The sequence below is a fragment of the Suricata suricatta genome, chromosome 1 (assembly GCF_006229205.1).
Source record: "Suricata suricatta isolate VVHF042 chromosome 1, meerkat_22Aug2017_6uvM2_HiC, whole genome shotgun sequence".
Taxonomy (NCBI): domain Eukaryota; kingdom Metazoa; phylum Chordata; class Mammalia; order Carnivora; family Herpestidae; genus Suricata; species Suricata suricatta.
Window position 1 is genome coordinate 14,106,602 of NC_043700.1, and position 14,634 is coordinate 14,121,235.

The 14,634-nt window shown below is 43.7% G+C and overlaps 1 long non-coding RNA gene across 1 annotated transcript; it reads left to right on the forward strand.

The window, feature by feature from the left end:
* The first annotated feature begins 237 nt into the window (after positions 1 to 237).
* LOC115272088 lies at positions 238 to 13,483 on the forward strand. The gene is made up of 2 exons (XR_003900378.1): positions 238 to 319; positions 12,972 to 13,483. It is a non-coding gene; the product is annotated as an uncharacterized LOC115272088 (long non-coding RNA).
* Positions 13,484 to 14,634: the final 1,151 nt, after the last annotated feature.

The following is a 14,634-nucleotide window of genomic DNA, read 5'->3' on the forward strand; positions in this document are numbered from 1 at the left end:
CAGTGGGTATGGGCTCATGAGGAAAATTCAGATCGGCCAGAGACAAGTAGAAACATATGCTATGTTCATCTGAGTGTAGGCTAACTAGCCTTTGACCATGATACAGTTGAATTCTGAGTAGTAAACTTGAAAGATTGGGTACTCATTTTTTCCAGTAGGTAGAAATTATACTATTCTTCTGTGAGAGCATGGCCTCTTTCTTTCTCATTTTAAGGTTTTGCTCTTGGTCCACACTCAGGTCTGCCACCAACGCCAGGCTCCGAGTTATGAGAGAGCAGCAGGTCACAGAGTACAGTACCCCCAGCCTTCAGGACGTCAGGTAAGGATGGGCAGTTGCCCCACTGCCCCCCGTCACTTCCAGTCCGGAGACACGTCTCCATGGACCCCAGTGGCTGCATAAGTGTTAGCATTTGCTCTGTGTGCTATGACATGAAAAGATTGCGAGGCACTCCTGAGCACTATTTCATAGCAAACGAGATCTTACAAAGTGTTATGGTGTCAACAGAAGCATTATTGCCCCCAAATCTAAGAACATTGTGCTACAAATTGTCTTGCTTGGTAGAGGCTCTCGAGGACATGTTCACAACTTCATGATGGCAGGTAGACCTCGGAACCTTCCTTGCCCATTCATGTAATGGCCACAATGCTGAACATAAAGGAAGAGCCAGGGTCTGAGGAATCCCTCCAAGACCAAACCCTTCTCTGGCGCCCTGCATTCCTCATTGTAGGAGGAAGATGTACCTGTGATAGGTCACTTAAACTTTATCCGGGGAGGAGGAAAGAAAAACGGACATTTACAGAGTTATGGAAAACCAGAAATGTGTTGTTCATATATATGTCTCCATACAAGCTACACGGTAGACTAGTCTTTCAGTTTAATCTTGCAGCTACTCTACGACATGCCGTATTTCATCGATTCTAAGACACATGTTTCTTCCCCATCATTTGACATCTCTGAAACTGAGAACACCTTAAAATAAGCCTCTCACAGTCATTGTCTGCCAAGTACCAGTCATGATACAGTTGTCATTGCCTAAAAATGATAGAACATTAAAGAGTCAGCAGTAAAACTTGGAGTGACTTGAAGGAAAGTCCTAGAAATAACAACCTAATACAGTTTCAACTGTAGGAATCTAATTACTGTGAAGAGGAGGCAGAGGAAGTGGTGAAGCAGATAGTTGTGTTCAGCAACATTTCTGAAGGAGGACAGAAAACCTAGCCAAGGCTGCATAATGTAAGGCCAGCGTCAGAGTCGGACCAATGGTTTTGGTTCTTCAATGGATGAGTTTAAGAAATTGCTGCACCACTAATGTGTAATGTCATGTCGGTCGCTTAATTGTCTAATGCAAAGCACTTTTGTTTGACTTGCTATCTACTCCTCGGTAAAAGTTCCTGTTTTGTGGAGTTACATGTTAACTCATATGTTTTGTCTGGGAGAGATCCAAATGATCTTTGCCCGTTAAAAAAAGATAACTCGAAGGTACATTTTATTGCCCTGTAGGACATTAACCAGTTTTGTTTCTAACCTAGCCATCTTATTCCAACATGTTTTTTTCTTCTTTTATTTTCAGTTTCATTATTTTTTAAAAACTCGAGTGCAGTTGACACACTCCAATATATATTCCCAGTGCTCATAAAGCCTTTGCTCCTATAATTCTCCTTTAAGCCGGGTGTTAAGCTTTGACAGCTGTTTAGTCTATAGTTGCACGAGAATCTTGTTCTTTTAACTTTCTGAAATGTGCATACATCAACAGCTAAGTGAAAAAGTGATTCAGAAGAGTTAACGTTCTGGGGGCACCTGGGTGGCTTAGTTGGTTAAGACTCTTGATTTCACATCAGGGCGTGATCCAGTTTCATGAATTTGAGCCCAGTGTCGGGCCCTCCACTGACAGTGCAGAGTCAGCTTGGGATTCTCTCTCTTTCCCTCTTACTCTGCCCCTCCCTGCTCACACACTGTGCCTCTCTCAAAAATAAATAAATAAACTTTAAAAAAAAAAGAGTTAAGCTCTGAATGTACAAAAGTTTTTGGAATGCCTTCACCAACTTATTCCACATTTACTTTCTTTTTTAGGTTCTGTAAAAAGTGATTAATATTAAAAATATAATTAAGGGGCATCTGCGTGGGTCAGTCGGTTAAGCGTCTGACTTTGGCTCAGGTCATAATCTCCTGGTCTGTGAGTTCGAGCCCTGCGTTGGGATCTGTGCTGATGACAGACAGCTCAGAGGCTGGAGCCTGCTTCAGATTCTGTGTCTCCCTCTCTCTCCGCCCTCTCCCGCTCACACTCTGTCTTTCTCTCACTCTCTCTCTCTCAAAAATAAATAAACCTCTTTAATAAATTTTAATACATATATATAATTAAGTCCAAGAGATGGCTCTCAGTAAGTTTAAAACAAAAATTCTAAGTGATAAGAAATCATGATACCATTATTTAGTTGATGGTGGTACACACAAGAGACTTAAAAATATAAATCCAACTATAGCAGAAAAAGAAGTTACCTCCAATCTCAGTGGGAACTGACAAGGAAAAATAACCAATTGCCTCAATCCCAGAGGCATGGACTACTAGACCAGACCATGTGAAGGGCATGGACTTAATGGAATGGTGGCTATAAGTCAGTCTCCTGACCGACATCAATGCCATAAGCTAGGATCAGGGCCGTGGCCCCAGGGGGCTGACAAGTAACCTTGGAGCATCAAGATAGAAAGCAGAATGGACTTGGTGTAGGTTGACACACTGGTTTCTTTACAGGGTGTTTTTCAACACCAAGAAAATTTGGATTAATACATAAATCAAACCCATTATTAATACTATTGTATTGTGTTACAGGATAATCTGTTTACTTGGAATTTAATGTAGTTATTGTGTGAAAGATAATTTGCCCTATTGAAGGATCTAACTAATGAGCCTTGTGATTCCAATTTAAAATGTGTTTTCGGGGGCGCCTGGGTGGCTCTGTCGGTTAAGCATCCGGCTTCAGCTCAGGCCATGATCTCACGGTTCGTGGGTTTGAGCCCCACATTGAGCTCTGTGCTGACAGCTAGCTCAGAGCCTGGAGCCTCCTTCAGATTTTGTGTCTCCCTCTCTCTCCGACCCTCCCCTGCTCGTGCTGTCTCTCAAAAATAAATAAAAAATTAAAAAAATAAAATAAAATAAAATGTGTTTTCGAAGCCAAATCAGACCTAAAACAAAATGATGGTTGACTGAGTGGGGTGGAGGGTAGGGCGTTGAGCAAAATGGATGGAGGGAAGAGGGAGACACAGGCTTCCAGTGCAGAATGAAGAAATCACGGGGATAAAAGGTACAGCATAGGGCACACAGGCAGTGGTGTGTAACAGTGTTGTGTAACGGTAATTATACCTGTGAGCACAGCATAACATCACTGTGTCGTACACCTGAAACCAGTGAAACGCTGTGCATTAACTCTACTCAAACAAGTTTTTAGAAATGTGGTTTTGAGTTCTTTACAGTTACGATTTTTTAAATCGATTTTTTTATTTTTCAGAGAGACAGAGCATGACCGGGGCGGGCAGAGAGAGGGAGACACAGAATCTGAAGCAGGCTCCGGGCTCGGAGCTGTCTATCAGCACCGGGCCCGACATGGGGCTCAAACTCAAGAACAGCAAGATCTTGACCAAGGTGAAATTGGACGCTTAACCTTAACTGACTGAGCCACCCAGGGCCCCCTACACCAATGATTTTTAAAATAATGGCATAATTTTTTTTAAGTTTGGAAAAGAATATTGAGCCATTTCAGCAACTTAAACTGCCTTATTTATGGGTTTGTTTTATCTGATTTTAAGAAGTTATCTAAAGTATTTGGGAAAACTTTTCGTTCAGATATGCTCAAAAAGACACTTGAATATAACAAGTTTATAAAGGAAATTACAGTGTTTGAAGTGATCCCATGACAAACTCATTTAGTCTCCTTAAACATTTTAAGTGGATTTTCTTTTTTTTTTTTTTGATATCCAGGTTTCTTCTTAAGTTTTTCAATTGCTGATTGACAGACATTCCCAAAATGTATTTTAATTATAAATAAAAGAGTAAGTGTTGGAAGTTGAACTTAAAACTTAGGAACTAGCGCAATTTTTAAAGTTTGTGACTTCAATAGGTCGAATATTGACTAAAAAAATTTTTTTTTACTCTTTATTTTTGAGAGAGAGAGAGTGCAAGTGGGGGAGGGACAGAGGGAGAGGGAGACACAGAATCCGAAGCAGGCTCTGAAATGTCAGTACAGATGCAGGGCTCGAACTCACAAACCATGAGACCATGACCTGAGCTGAAGTTGGACACTTCACCAACTGTGCCACCCAGGCGCCCCTGAATGTTGATTTTTAAAACCAAATCATCTTTGAATAACCTTTTCTACAAAATAAAGGACACCCCCCCAACCTAGCCCCCGGAATTCACAGTGATGCCCACGCTCACTTGGGAGTGGACCAGGCCTGGTGTGGAGCTGGAAGGCTGGGCCAGCCCCACACACGCACCTTTCTGAACGCATTGCTTTACAAGGAGCAGCTTCACAGATGACAGCATTCTCTGTAGGATCTGTTCTTCCCCTACCATCACGTTATTTCCCTTTCAGTCCTAAAATTTCAAACACTGGGTGTCAGTATTGCTCAAAAGCACAGACCTATTTGCGGAGCAAGGATGTAGTTTAAATGCACCCAGGAACGCTCTTAAATAGGTTTGCAAGCTTGACCGCAGAAGCTGGCCGTTGCTCAGATCCCTGAAGCCTCCAGCTCCTCCAGCATTTCCCCCTGAGGCTGCATGCCTGTAGTTCTGTTAGGAATGTGGGGGACAGGCTCCTCTCTCACCCCATCTGTCTCTTCCCATGCCAGGGACCCCTTGTCATCAAACAAATGTTTGTCCCCTTCCCTAAGAGCAACTGCTTCATGCAGGTATGAAAACAGAGGGAACAGGATATGAACACAAACACAGTCGAGAAGAAATGAACAATGAAAGAAATGAGTTGACCTCAGGCTCACGGTTCCTGGAATCATTCCCAGGCGCCTCGCATTCACCTCCAGGATCAGAAATGCTTCTTCCTTCCTTCTTTCTCCGCCCCCGCCCCCCACCTTACTTTTCTGCTTCTCTGTCCCCAAGCTCACCTAGAGATTTTGATCTGTTTGGTAACTTGTTTTAACTACAACCACCTAGGACCTAGGACCCAGATATTTTCTCTCTGGGTTTTCAAATTAGACTCTTTATCCTGCTATCTCATCTCCTATCTTATCTTACTGTCCTTCCCACCCTCCACCTGGAGAAAGGGCATGAATTCACTCAGGCTCTAGTGCTGCTGGGAGCAGGCAGTTACTTAGAAATAACAGCATTTTCACTTGTGAATATTGGAACCCTCTGGTTATTTTCTTCTCTCTCTCCCTCTTTCTTCTTTCCTTCTGTTCCTTGTCCATAATGCAAAAGCAAGCTATTCCATTAAAGGGTTTCTCTCTCTCACTAAATTTTCTAACACTCATCTTGACTTTCAAAAGAGACTCTTACTATTTTGCCTGGCATTCCACATGATTTCATGACTATGAGCCAGGTTGTGAATTGGCCAAAGAAAAAGGGACTTGCAGGGAGTAATTACCTAGTTTTGCCCCAGAAAGTGGTCTGGTGCTCTGTGCTCCTTATAGGAAATGAAGTAAGCTAAGCCTGGAATGCATGTTCACTCTCCAGCAAATCAGAGGTGCCCGTGCAGGTAGGGATCATGCGCTGGTCTGCAAAGGTCTTCCGGCAGGAGGCCATTACCCTTGTTCTGACATAGTCCTGGCCGAAACAGCTGCAGGAGAGGACCAGAAGGACCGACCGTAGGCTGGGCCGAACCAGAGAGGGATCAGAATCTCCGGGTACAGCTGGGCCAGCTCCAGGGTGAGCCGAGACAGGTTCCACCCTCGGCCTCTCCAGTAGCATCCTGCTTGCTTCTGCTTTCCACCCAGCTGCCTGGCCAAGTCTTCTTCCTCGGTTTCTCTGGCCTCCATTATCCCAGCACCTGAGCAGGGTCACCGTTGCAATCACTGAGGTTGTTGACTGTGATATTAGCCTTTAAAAAGCTTTTTGGCTAGCCCACTCACATTTTGGAACCTGATCTCTCTGCCTTGGACCCATCAGTTGACAGGTATTTAATAATACACACTATTTGGAATTCTGCCTTTTCCCTTTGACATGGTTGTCAATGTTTCCTCTCCACTATTTAATAGACTTCTAAATACTGTTTTGATGGTTCTATTATAACACATCATGGAGTATCTTATGATGTACTCCTTGCTGTTGGACATTCAGGTTATTTCCACATTTTCACAACTAACGCCTTGATAAGTATCAGTGTCACAAAATCTTTGCAATCATTTTTAAAACATTTTTTTTACTGTTCATTCGTTTTTGAAAGACAGAGACAGAGCATGAGCAGGGGAGGGGCAGAGAGAGAGGAAGACACAGAATCTGAAGCAGGCTCCAGGCTTTGAGCTGTCAGCACAGAGTCCCACGCGGGGCCTTGAACTCACAGACCAGGAGATCATGACCTGAGCTAAAGTCGGCACTTAACCCACTGAGCCATCCAGGCGCCCCATTTTTAAAAACATTTTTTTAAATGCACATATAATGAATGAATACATGCTCTTAGTGAAAATGTAAAACATTGCGATGTGACCAAAGTCCCCAATGAGGACCAATCTAGTCACCATCACTCTTACAAAGACTGTATTATTGGTTGGTGCACACCCTTCGCTTTTTAAATGTGCTTACATATATTTTCATGTATCTAAATAACGTATATGGAGCTGGATGGTTTTATTGGCGAGGCAGGGAGTGGTGCACAGATGCTCTCGTGCTCTCTCTGTTCATTCCGCAGAGTATCTTGCAGGAGCTTCCGCAATAGCGCATGTGACCAGCGTCGCTCTCCGTCACTGTGCATAGGGTCCCATAATAAGGAAAAACTGCTGTTTACTGAGCTATTTCCCTGTTGTTGGGTGTTCGGACTCTCTAGTTTTCTGCTAAGACCAACAATGCTACATTAGAGCTTTTCCTCATGCACGCGTGCACATGTTTCTCTGAGGAGACGCCGGAAAGCAGAACTGTTAGATGGTGGAGGAGGCACACGTTTTGTTTGCAGACACCGTCAGGTTGCCGTCGGGGCGGCGGCGGCACAGCAGTGCTCCCGCCAGAGACCCTGTGAGGGCGGAGCTGCTGCACAGCCTGACTCACGCTTTATCCGATAAACTCTGGACTGTGGCCGCTCTGCTTAAACATGGTATCCTTCCGTGTTGTATTTGCACTTTCCTGATTTCTAGTGAGAGCAAGGATCTTGTCAAGTTTATTGGACATTTTCACTCACATTCTTGAAAGTTTCATTGCTCAGTCAAACCATACGCAGTGTGTGTGTGTGTGTGTGTGTCTACGTGCACACATGTGCGTGTGTATGTCTATATCTCTGTAACTACGTTCTGAGGCATGTGTGATGCTGTCTCTTTAAAGGTTTTGTTTTTAGCCCCAAATGCCCTTCTGTGATAACTGAACCAAATGCATACTCTCATTACAGGGTCTAAAAACTCTATTTTCTCATACTCTCTACAGCACTGATCTAAATCTGTTGTTTTTGTTCTCTTTGACAATTTGGTAGGTAAATATAGCATCTTAATTAGTTTAAGTTGCTTTCATTAAGAGTAAGGTTGTTGGGGCGCCCGGGTGGCTCAGTTGACTGAGTGTCTGACTCTTGATTTTAGCTCAGGTCATGATCCCAGGGTCGTAGGATCAAGCCCCATATCAGGCTCCATGCCGAGTGTGGGGCCTGCTCTCTCCTCTCTGCCCCTCCCCAGTCTCACTGTCTCCCCCTCTCAAAATAAATAACCAAACATTTAAAAAAAAAAGTTAAGGTTGTCTACTTATAATTTAGGGCATTTTATATTTCTTTTTGTGTGAATGGCATATTTATTTCTCCCATTTTTGTGTCTGGGCAATCATCTTTATTTCTGCATGGATTTATAAGAACTCTTGCAGAACTTAATATTAACCTACGTCTGAGGGCTCAATAAGCTTTGGATAGTTCAATAAAAATAATATTCTTAATATAGTGCATTAATATATCAACATAATCATAGAAATTCCTTACCATATAAAACTATAAATAATAATATAAATCCCTTACAGTGTCGTAACATTCTGCCGTGAAAAGGTGCCTCTGGGAAAATCCACTTGGGAGACTAGAGCCCCTCAAACGAATAAATACAACTTTTTAGAAGACTGTCCTCCTTCAGTCTCCATATTGTCTTCTGACAGATAAAGCTGGCCGAGACTGTGTCCCGATAAAGCAGTAGGCTGTGTTTGCATGTGGTTAGACCAGAGACTCACTGTTGAAGGATTGGCAGGTGACATACGCCAGGTCGTCACAGGTCCTGAACGCCTGGCCACTCTTCCGAGGAGCTGGAACCGCTTGAGGCCCCGGGGCTGCCTCTGCATCACACAGGCTGGGGCACATGGCCGCCATGGCCAGCCAGAGGGGTCCTATAGCCCTTTACTCTTCCTGCCTCCCCGTTAGAGAAAGTTTGCCTTGATTTTCCTTGTTTCTTGAAGGGCCGTATTTTCTAGGGAAGAGCTCACTCAATGACAAGTTGAAGAACTGGGGCGCCTGGGTGGCTCAGATGGTTAAGCGTCTGACTTCGGCTTAGGTCATGATCTCATGGTTCATGGGTTGAAGCCCTGCGTCGGGCTCTGTGCTGCTGCTTTGGACTCTGTGTCTCCCTCTCTCTCTCTGCCCCTCCCCTACTCATGCTCTGTTTCTCTCTATCTCAATAATAAACTTTTTTTTTAAATTAGAAAAAAAAAGCAAAGTTGAAGAGCCTCTCCATGGTGTGATTCTAGAACCAGGAAGCTAGCTGGTCATGAACTGCACACAAATGGTGGACGGTATGTAAACTAGACTTAAGGTGTGCTGGCGAGCTTCTTTCACAGCCCCGACTCTAGCCTGGGATCAACTGCTACGGGTTCAAATCCCAGCTTGAGCTTGGCTTATACGCTCAGCCTTGACACAGGGCTCAGACTTCTAAATGTCGACTCTGTCATCTGAAAAATGGCAATCATGTTAGGACCTACTTTAAGGCAGTTATGAGGATTAACTAGATCCAAGAAGTATTTTATGTGGAATAGCTCCAATCATTATTTTTCCACTTATTTTCAAAATTGAGACAGATATCTGTGACTTACACTTTCCCTCATAGTAGGAAGGGACATATTAGGGCATATAAATTTCTTCTGAAACACCATCGCTATAAAGAAGACCAGGATGGTTAAAAGGACCTTCCTTGTTTGTCCTCGATATGACATTAGTTTTTTAAAAAATCTCCCTCCAGGGAAGGAGTCTGGCAATTACCCAACAACCCTGGATTACCCAACAACGGTTACTATGGCTGCAAAAAGGAAGCAGAAAGACCTCACAGCAGTGTTTACCAAAGAAAAGGGAGTCCATGGCTCTGGTAGTTAACTAAATGACTGTGCTTATGTCCTTGAGACCAGAGGACAGCAATGACTGCAAGACACGTAGAGAAACACAGCCATGCTCTTTCTGTGGACATCACAGAACGTGCTCAGTGCAGGGAGAGAAGCCCTCCACGGCTTGATCAGTATTTCCCCAGACAGGAATGGGGCAGAGGTCTCCTTCCTTCAGCACCAGGCGTGATTACCTGTCCTGAGTTTCCCTGTGTTCTACAGTCATGTTTATGCTCTCGGCCTTGGAGAGATGCTTCTCATTAAGTAAAGATGGATGATTCATACTGGCCCAGATTTCTGGATCACTTGCGAGAATTGTGCAAATAGGGGGAAGATTCCATAAAGTCAAGGATGCCTCCCTGACCTGTGTAGGGCTGTTCTCAATGATGGTTGGTTATCATCTGTCAGATGGGGTTAGTGACAGTTACTAAGGGAGCATGGCCTTTGGTGGGACAGATTTGGCTTTGAATTCTGTCTCTACCCCCTTAGAGAGTGTGTGTGACACCTGCTAGTTATTTAATATCTCTGAGTCTCAGTTTTCTCATCTGCAAACTGAATGTAACACTTCTACTGACTAGCACGCTTGCACTACACAGTGCTGTGGCATAGAGATCACAGTGAGTGCCGTCTATGGAACACAGTTGCATTTTGCAGCTGATCAGGATGTCTGCACCCTAATCTCTGGAATCTGTGATTGTTATCTTGCATGGCCAAAGGGGTAATTACACCAAGACTCTTCAAATGGGGCAGTTATCTTGAATTATCCGGGTTGGCTTGTGCAATCCCAAGCACCCTTACCTAGGAGGTAGGAGGTCAGAATGAGTAGTAATAGAAAGTGATGTGACCATGGAATCAGGGACTGAAGCCCTGTGGCCACAAGCCAAGGAATGCAGACTGCTTCTAGAAGCTGCAAGAGGAAAGTGAGGGACTCACCCGTGAGTCTCCAGAAGGAACTAACCCGGCTAACACGCTAATTTTAGCCCAAGACACACCCGCCCTCTGGGACTACTGTCAGGTAATACGACTGTGTTGTTTTAAGCTACGAACTTTGTGGCAATTCTTCACAGCAGCAGAAGGAAACAGATACAGTTTTCTATAAAGAGTGGTTTTTGTTATCGAGCACAATAATGTTCATTCAAAATCTGGAGGGGGTGCCTGGGTGACTCCGTCAGTTGAGTGTCCGGCTCTTGATTTTGGCTCAGGTCATGATATACTTGGGGGACCGAGCCCTGCATCTGGCTCTGCACTGCGCAGGGAGCCTGCTTGGGACTCTCTCTGTCCCCCTCTCTCTGCCCCTCCCCCACTCATGCACGCACACACGCTCTCACTCCCTCTTGCTTGCTCTCTCGCTCTTGCTCTCAAAATAAATAAATATTTTTAAAAATGTGGAAACATTTTGAAGATCATAAGGTGCCATATGAAGATGACTATCATCAATGTTCCTGTTTTATTCTGCTTACATTGAAATCAAGTCTGCTGCTTCTAAACTTTGCATTGCAGAATTTTCCTATTATTATACCCATGGATGACAAAGCCATACTTTTATCCTTTGTACCATTTTCCAAGAAGATGTAGGTCTTTAGAGACAGTCAAGTGTAGTCCTTGTCTGCCAGGATATAGGCTATCGACCTCCACCCCTTAAAGTTTTGTGCCCCATAAGACCCTCTAACTACTTGATCTGAGCAAGAGGGATGGACATCATTCATGAATAGCGGAAGGAAAATACAGCACTCTGGAAGGCGATGGCAGAGACGGCCAGGACTCTCCTAACGTCCATTATTCTCATATTCTAGAAAGATTTTTACCTCGGCACTTGACTACCCAAATAAGTATCTCAGACTTGCAGGTGGCTGTGGACACTGACCAAGTTCTGTCCAATGACACGGCAACAGAGCTGGCGCATACAGTGTCAAGAAGATGTCCTTAAAGGGAAACTCGACGCCATGCTGCTGTGCCTCTCCAGCCTGCTGGCTGGACCACTGATGTCATGGCCACCTCCGTCTGCAATGCAGAAGCCAAATGTTGCAGATGGTAAAGTCACAGAGAGAAGGGCTTGGGTCCTTGATAATTGCGGAATCAATATACCCCAGTCTGGAATTGTCTGTGTCCGTATGACAAAAAACATCAACCTTGTTTGAGTGGCTGCATGTGTGTGTCTGGTGGTGGGTGTCAGTCATCTGTAATGAAGCCAACCCAACACTCTTACAGCACTTACTACAGGACTTATTACACAGACACCATTTTTGTCAAAAACAGGGAGGGAGGGAGAACATAACCAAGATTTAATTCTACCATAAATAAAATCATGATTTCCCATCCTCTTAGATAAACTCAAGTGGGTGATGGTGAGTACTGAGATCTGACGAGGAGTTAGGAAGATCTGGTGGAGGAAGAGATGAAAACTTAGAGGAAGAAATTCAAAGACTGAGGAAAACTAAGAAAAAAGTTAGCTTTGAGGATAGATTCAGGAGAGCAGATATGCAATTACAGATTTACTGACTCATATCTGAAAACACCAAAGCCAGAAGAAGTTTGGAAATTTAGATTGTTTCAGCTTTTAGAAATAACACTGAATGTTATATATATTTGTATGTTTGTATGTATTTCTGTTTTTATGCGTATTATATATGTTTTTATATACATTTTACATTACATACATTTATGTAATTATAGTATGTACTATATAACATCCCCAGGAGGATATGCAAAGTACTTGGAAATCAAACGTTTTCAGCACCAAAATATATGGAATATTCACACACTAGTATTCTTTTTAAGTTGATTTATTTATTTTGAGAGAGACAGAGACAGCACAAGTAGGGGAGGGGCAGAGAGAGAGGGAGAGAGAGAACCGCAAGCAGGTTCTGTGCTGACAGCATGGAGCCCAACGCGGGGCTCAAACCCATGAAACCATGAGATCATGACCTGAGTTGAAACCAACAGTCAGACGCTTCACTGACTGAACCACCAGCCACCACTCACTCTAATATTTTTTGATGACTAAAAATAGTTTCACATCAGTTCAGGTTATTTTTTTTCCAATAAATGTGTTTGCTGGAATTATTTATTTATTGTTTATTTATATTTTTTTTGGTGGGGGAGGGGCAGAGGGAGAGAGAGAATACCAAGCAGGCTCCATGCTGTTGGTGCAGAACCCAACCCAGGGCTCAGTCCCACAAACTGTGAGATCATGATCTGAGCCACAATCAAGAGTCAGACGTTTAACCAACTGAGCCACCCACCTGGAAATTTATTTTTCAAAAGGCACACACACACACACACACACACACACACACAAGAAAGCAAAAAAAAAACAAAGATACTTTAAGATAAGGGATTATGAGCCTCTATTAGAATTTCTAGTACATGGGAAAGGTGTCCATGGAGAAGTAACAAAGTGGAGGGAAATTGTTCTTGGCTTAAAGAAAGTCTAAGTCTCTGGTCTGAAAGAGTTGATTTAATACAATCTATGTGATGCATTAACTACAGCGTGCCTCCTGAGCCCAGCAGCACCCCTGCCTGGGGCAGAGCAATGGGACGCTGAGCCCCAGGACAGAACAGGAGAGCTTGCAGAGTCACCGGAGACGTGCAGAGGCTCAGGCTGGAGACTTCGGTGGAAACTGATGAGCACATGCCCAAAAAGAACCCACGGGGCATGGCTGTCCTGGCCACAGTCATGCCCACTTGGTTGCAGTTCAAGAACAGAGCTGAGTAGTCAAGGGTGTGGCCCCAAGCCTATTACTATCTAGCTTTTCATAGAAAAAAAAAATTGCTGCTTCCTGATGCAGGGGATAAAAATACTTTTGAATTGAAATTACCTGGGCTCAAATCCCTTCTTCATCACTGTGTGACCTTGAGTCAATTACTCAATGTACCCCTCAGTTTCCTGTCTGTAAAAATGGGCATTGTCTAGGCACCTTCCTAATATCTTCACACCCTGGACGCAAAAGACTGAAAATGCTCAGAACCCTACCAGGCATTAAAATGAAATAAATCAATGACTAGTTGTCTTTTTGTTTTAAGGCTAACTTTTCACTTAGAGGCAGACAATTCTCAGTTGCTTTGGAGTTTCCATCATAAAATCAGCAATGTGACTTACTAGTTCTCTCCCCCCTCCCCACCCCTTCCCTATTGTAACTAAGGGAAGTGGACCAAAATGAGATTTTTAGTACTGTTTTTACAAGCTCTCTGTTTAGGCAAGTTTTAAAATCCAAATCCCGGGCTGTTATAAGTCATTTCACCGAGGAGACACCGGCAACAGTTTTTCTGTCAAGTGAATGCAGAGAAGGACAAGCACAAATTTGCTTGCTGCCCCCTACCCCTACCCCTCCCCCGGTCCTCCCACTGGCCCCTCACTGTCAACCAAGCATAAGGCTTTAGCAGAACTGAAGTTCACAGTTCTTACCTCTTTGCGTTGTTTTTGAGGGGGGTTGTCTTGGTTTTATTTGTTTATTTGTTGCAGGGTTTTATATCTCTGGCTACAGAGATTAAGGACATAGAATCCATGACACATTGCCATTATCAGTCCAGACAAGGTCTTCCCTTTGGTTATTTATTAACTTTTACTGCTCACTTCCCCATAGATAACCACTGAAATGTGTTTAATTATGAATTTTTATTCGTGCCAATTTAAAAAACATAGTGGGTTTATGCATGTATTTTTAATTTACCTAAAGCCAACTGTGTCCTATGTCTCTTGCCATTTCTTGCCCTTTTCACTCAGCACTGCCTTCATAACTCCAACCTGCTGCACGTGAACATCCATTCCACTGTTTCCTTTTCTTTTTTTAAGTTTATGTATTGATTTTGAGAGAGACAGAGCGCGAGTCCGGGAGAGGCAGAGAGCGAGGTAGACAGTGAGGCCCAAGCAGGCTCAACACTGCCAGCACAGAGCCTGACTTGGGGCTCGAACACATGAAACTGAGGTCATGACCTGAGCCGAGACCAAGAGTCAGACCCTTAACCGACCGGGCCACCCACGTGCCTGCATTCCGCCGTTTCTAAGTACTCCATTGGGTACAATCACACATTTGACTTGTTGCTCTCTGGATTTTGTTTTCCTAGGGTATAGTCTAAAGTCATTGCCAGTTTAATCAATCCTGTTTCCACAGTTTGCAAAAAGATTAGGCACTACATCTCCTTGACCTTGACT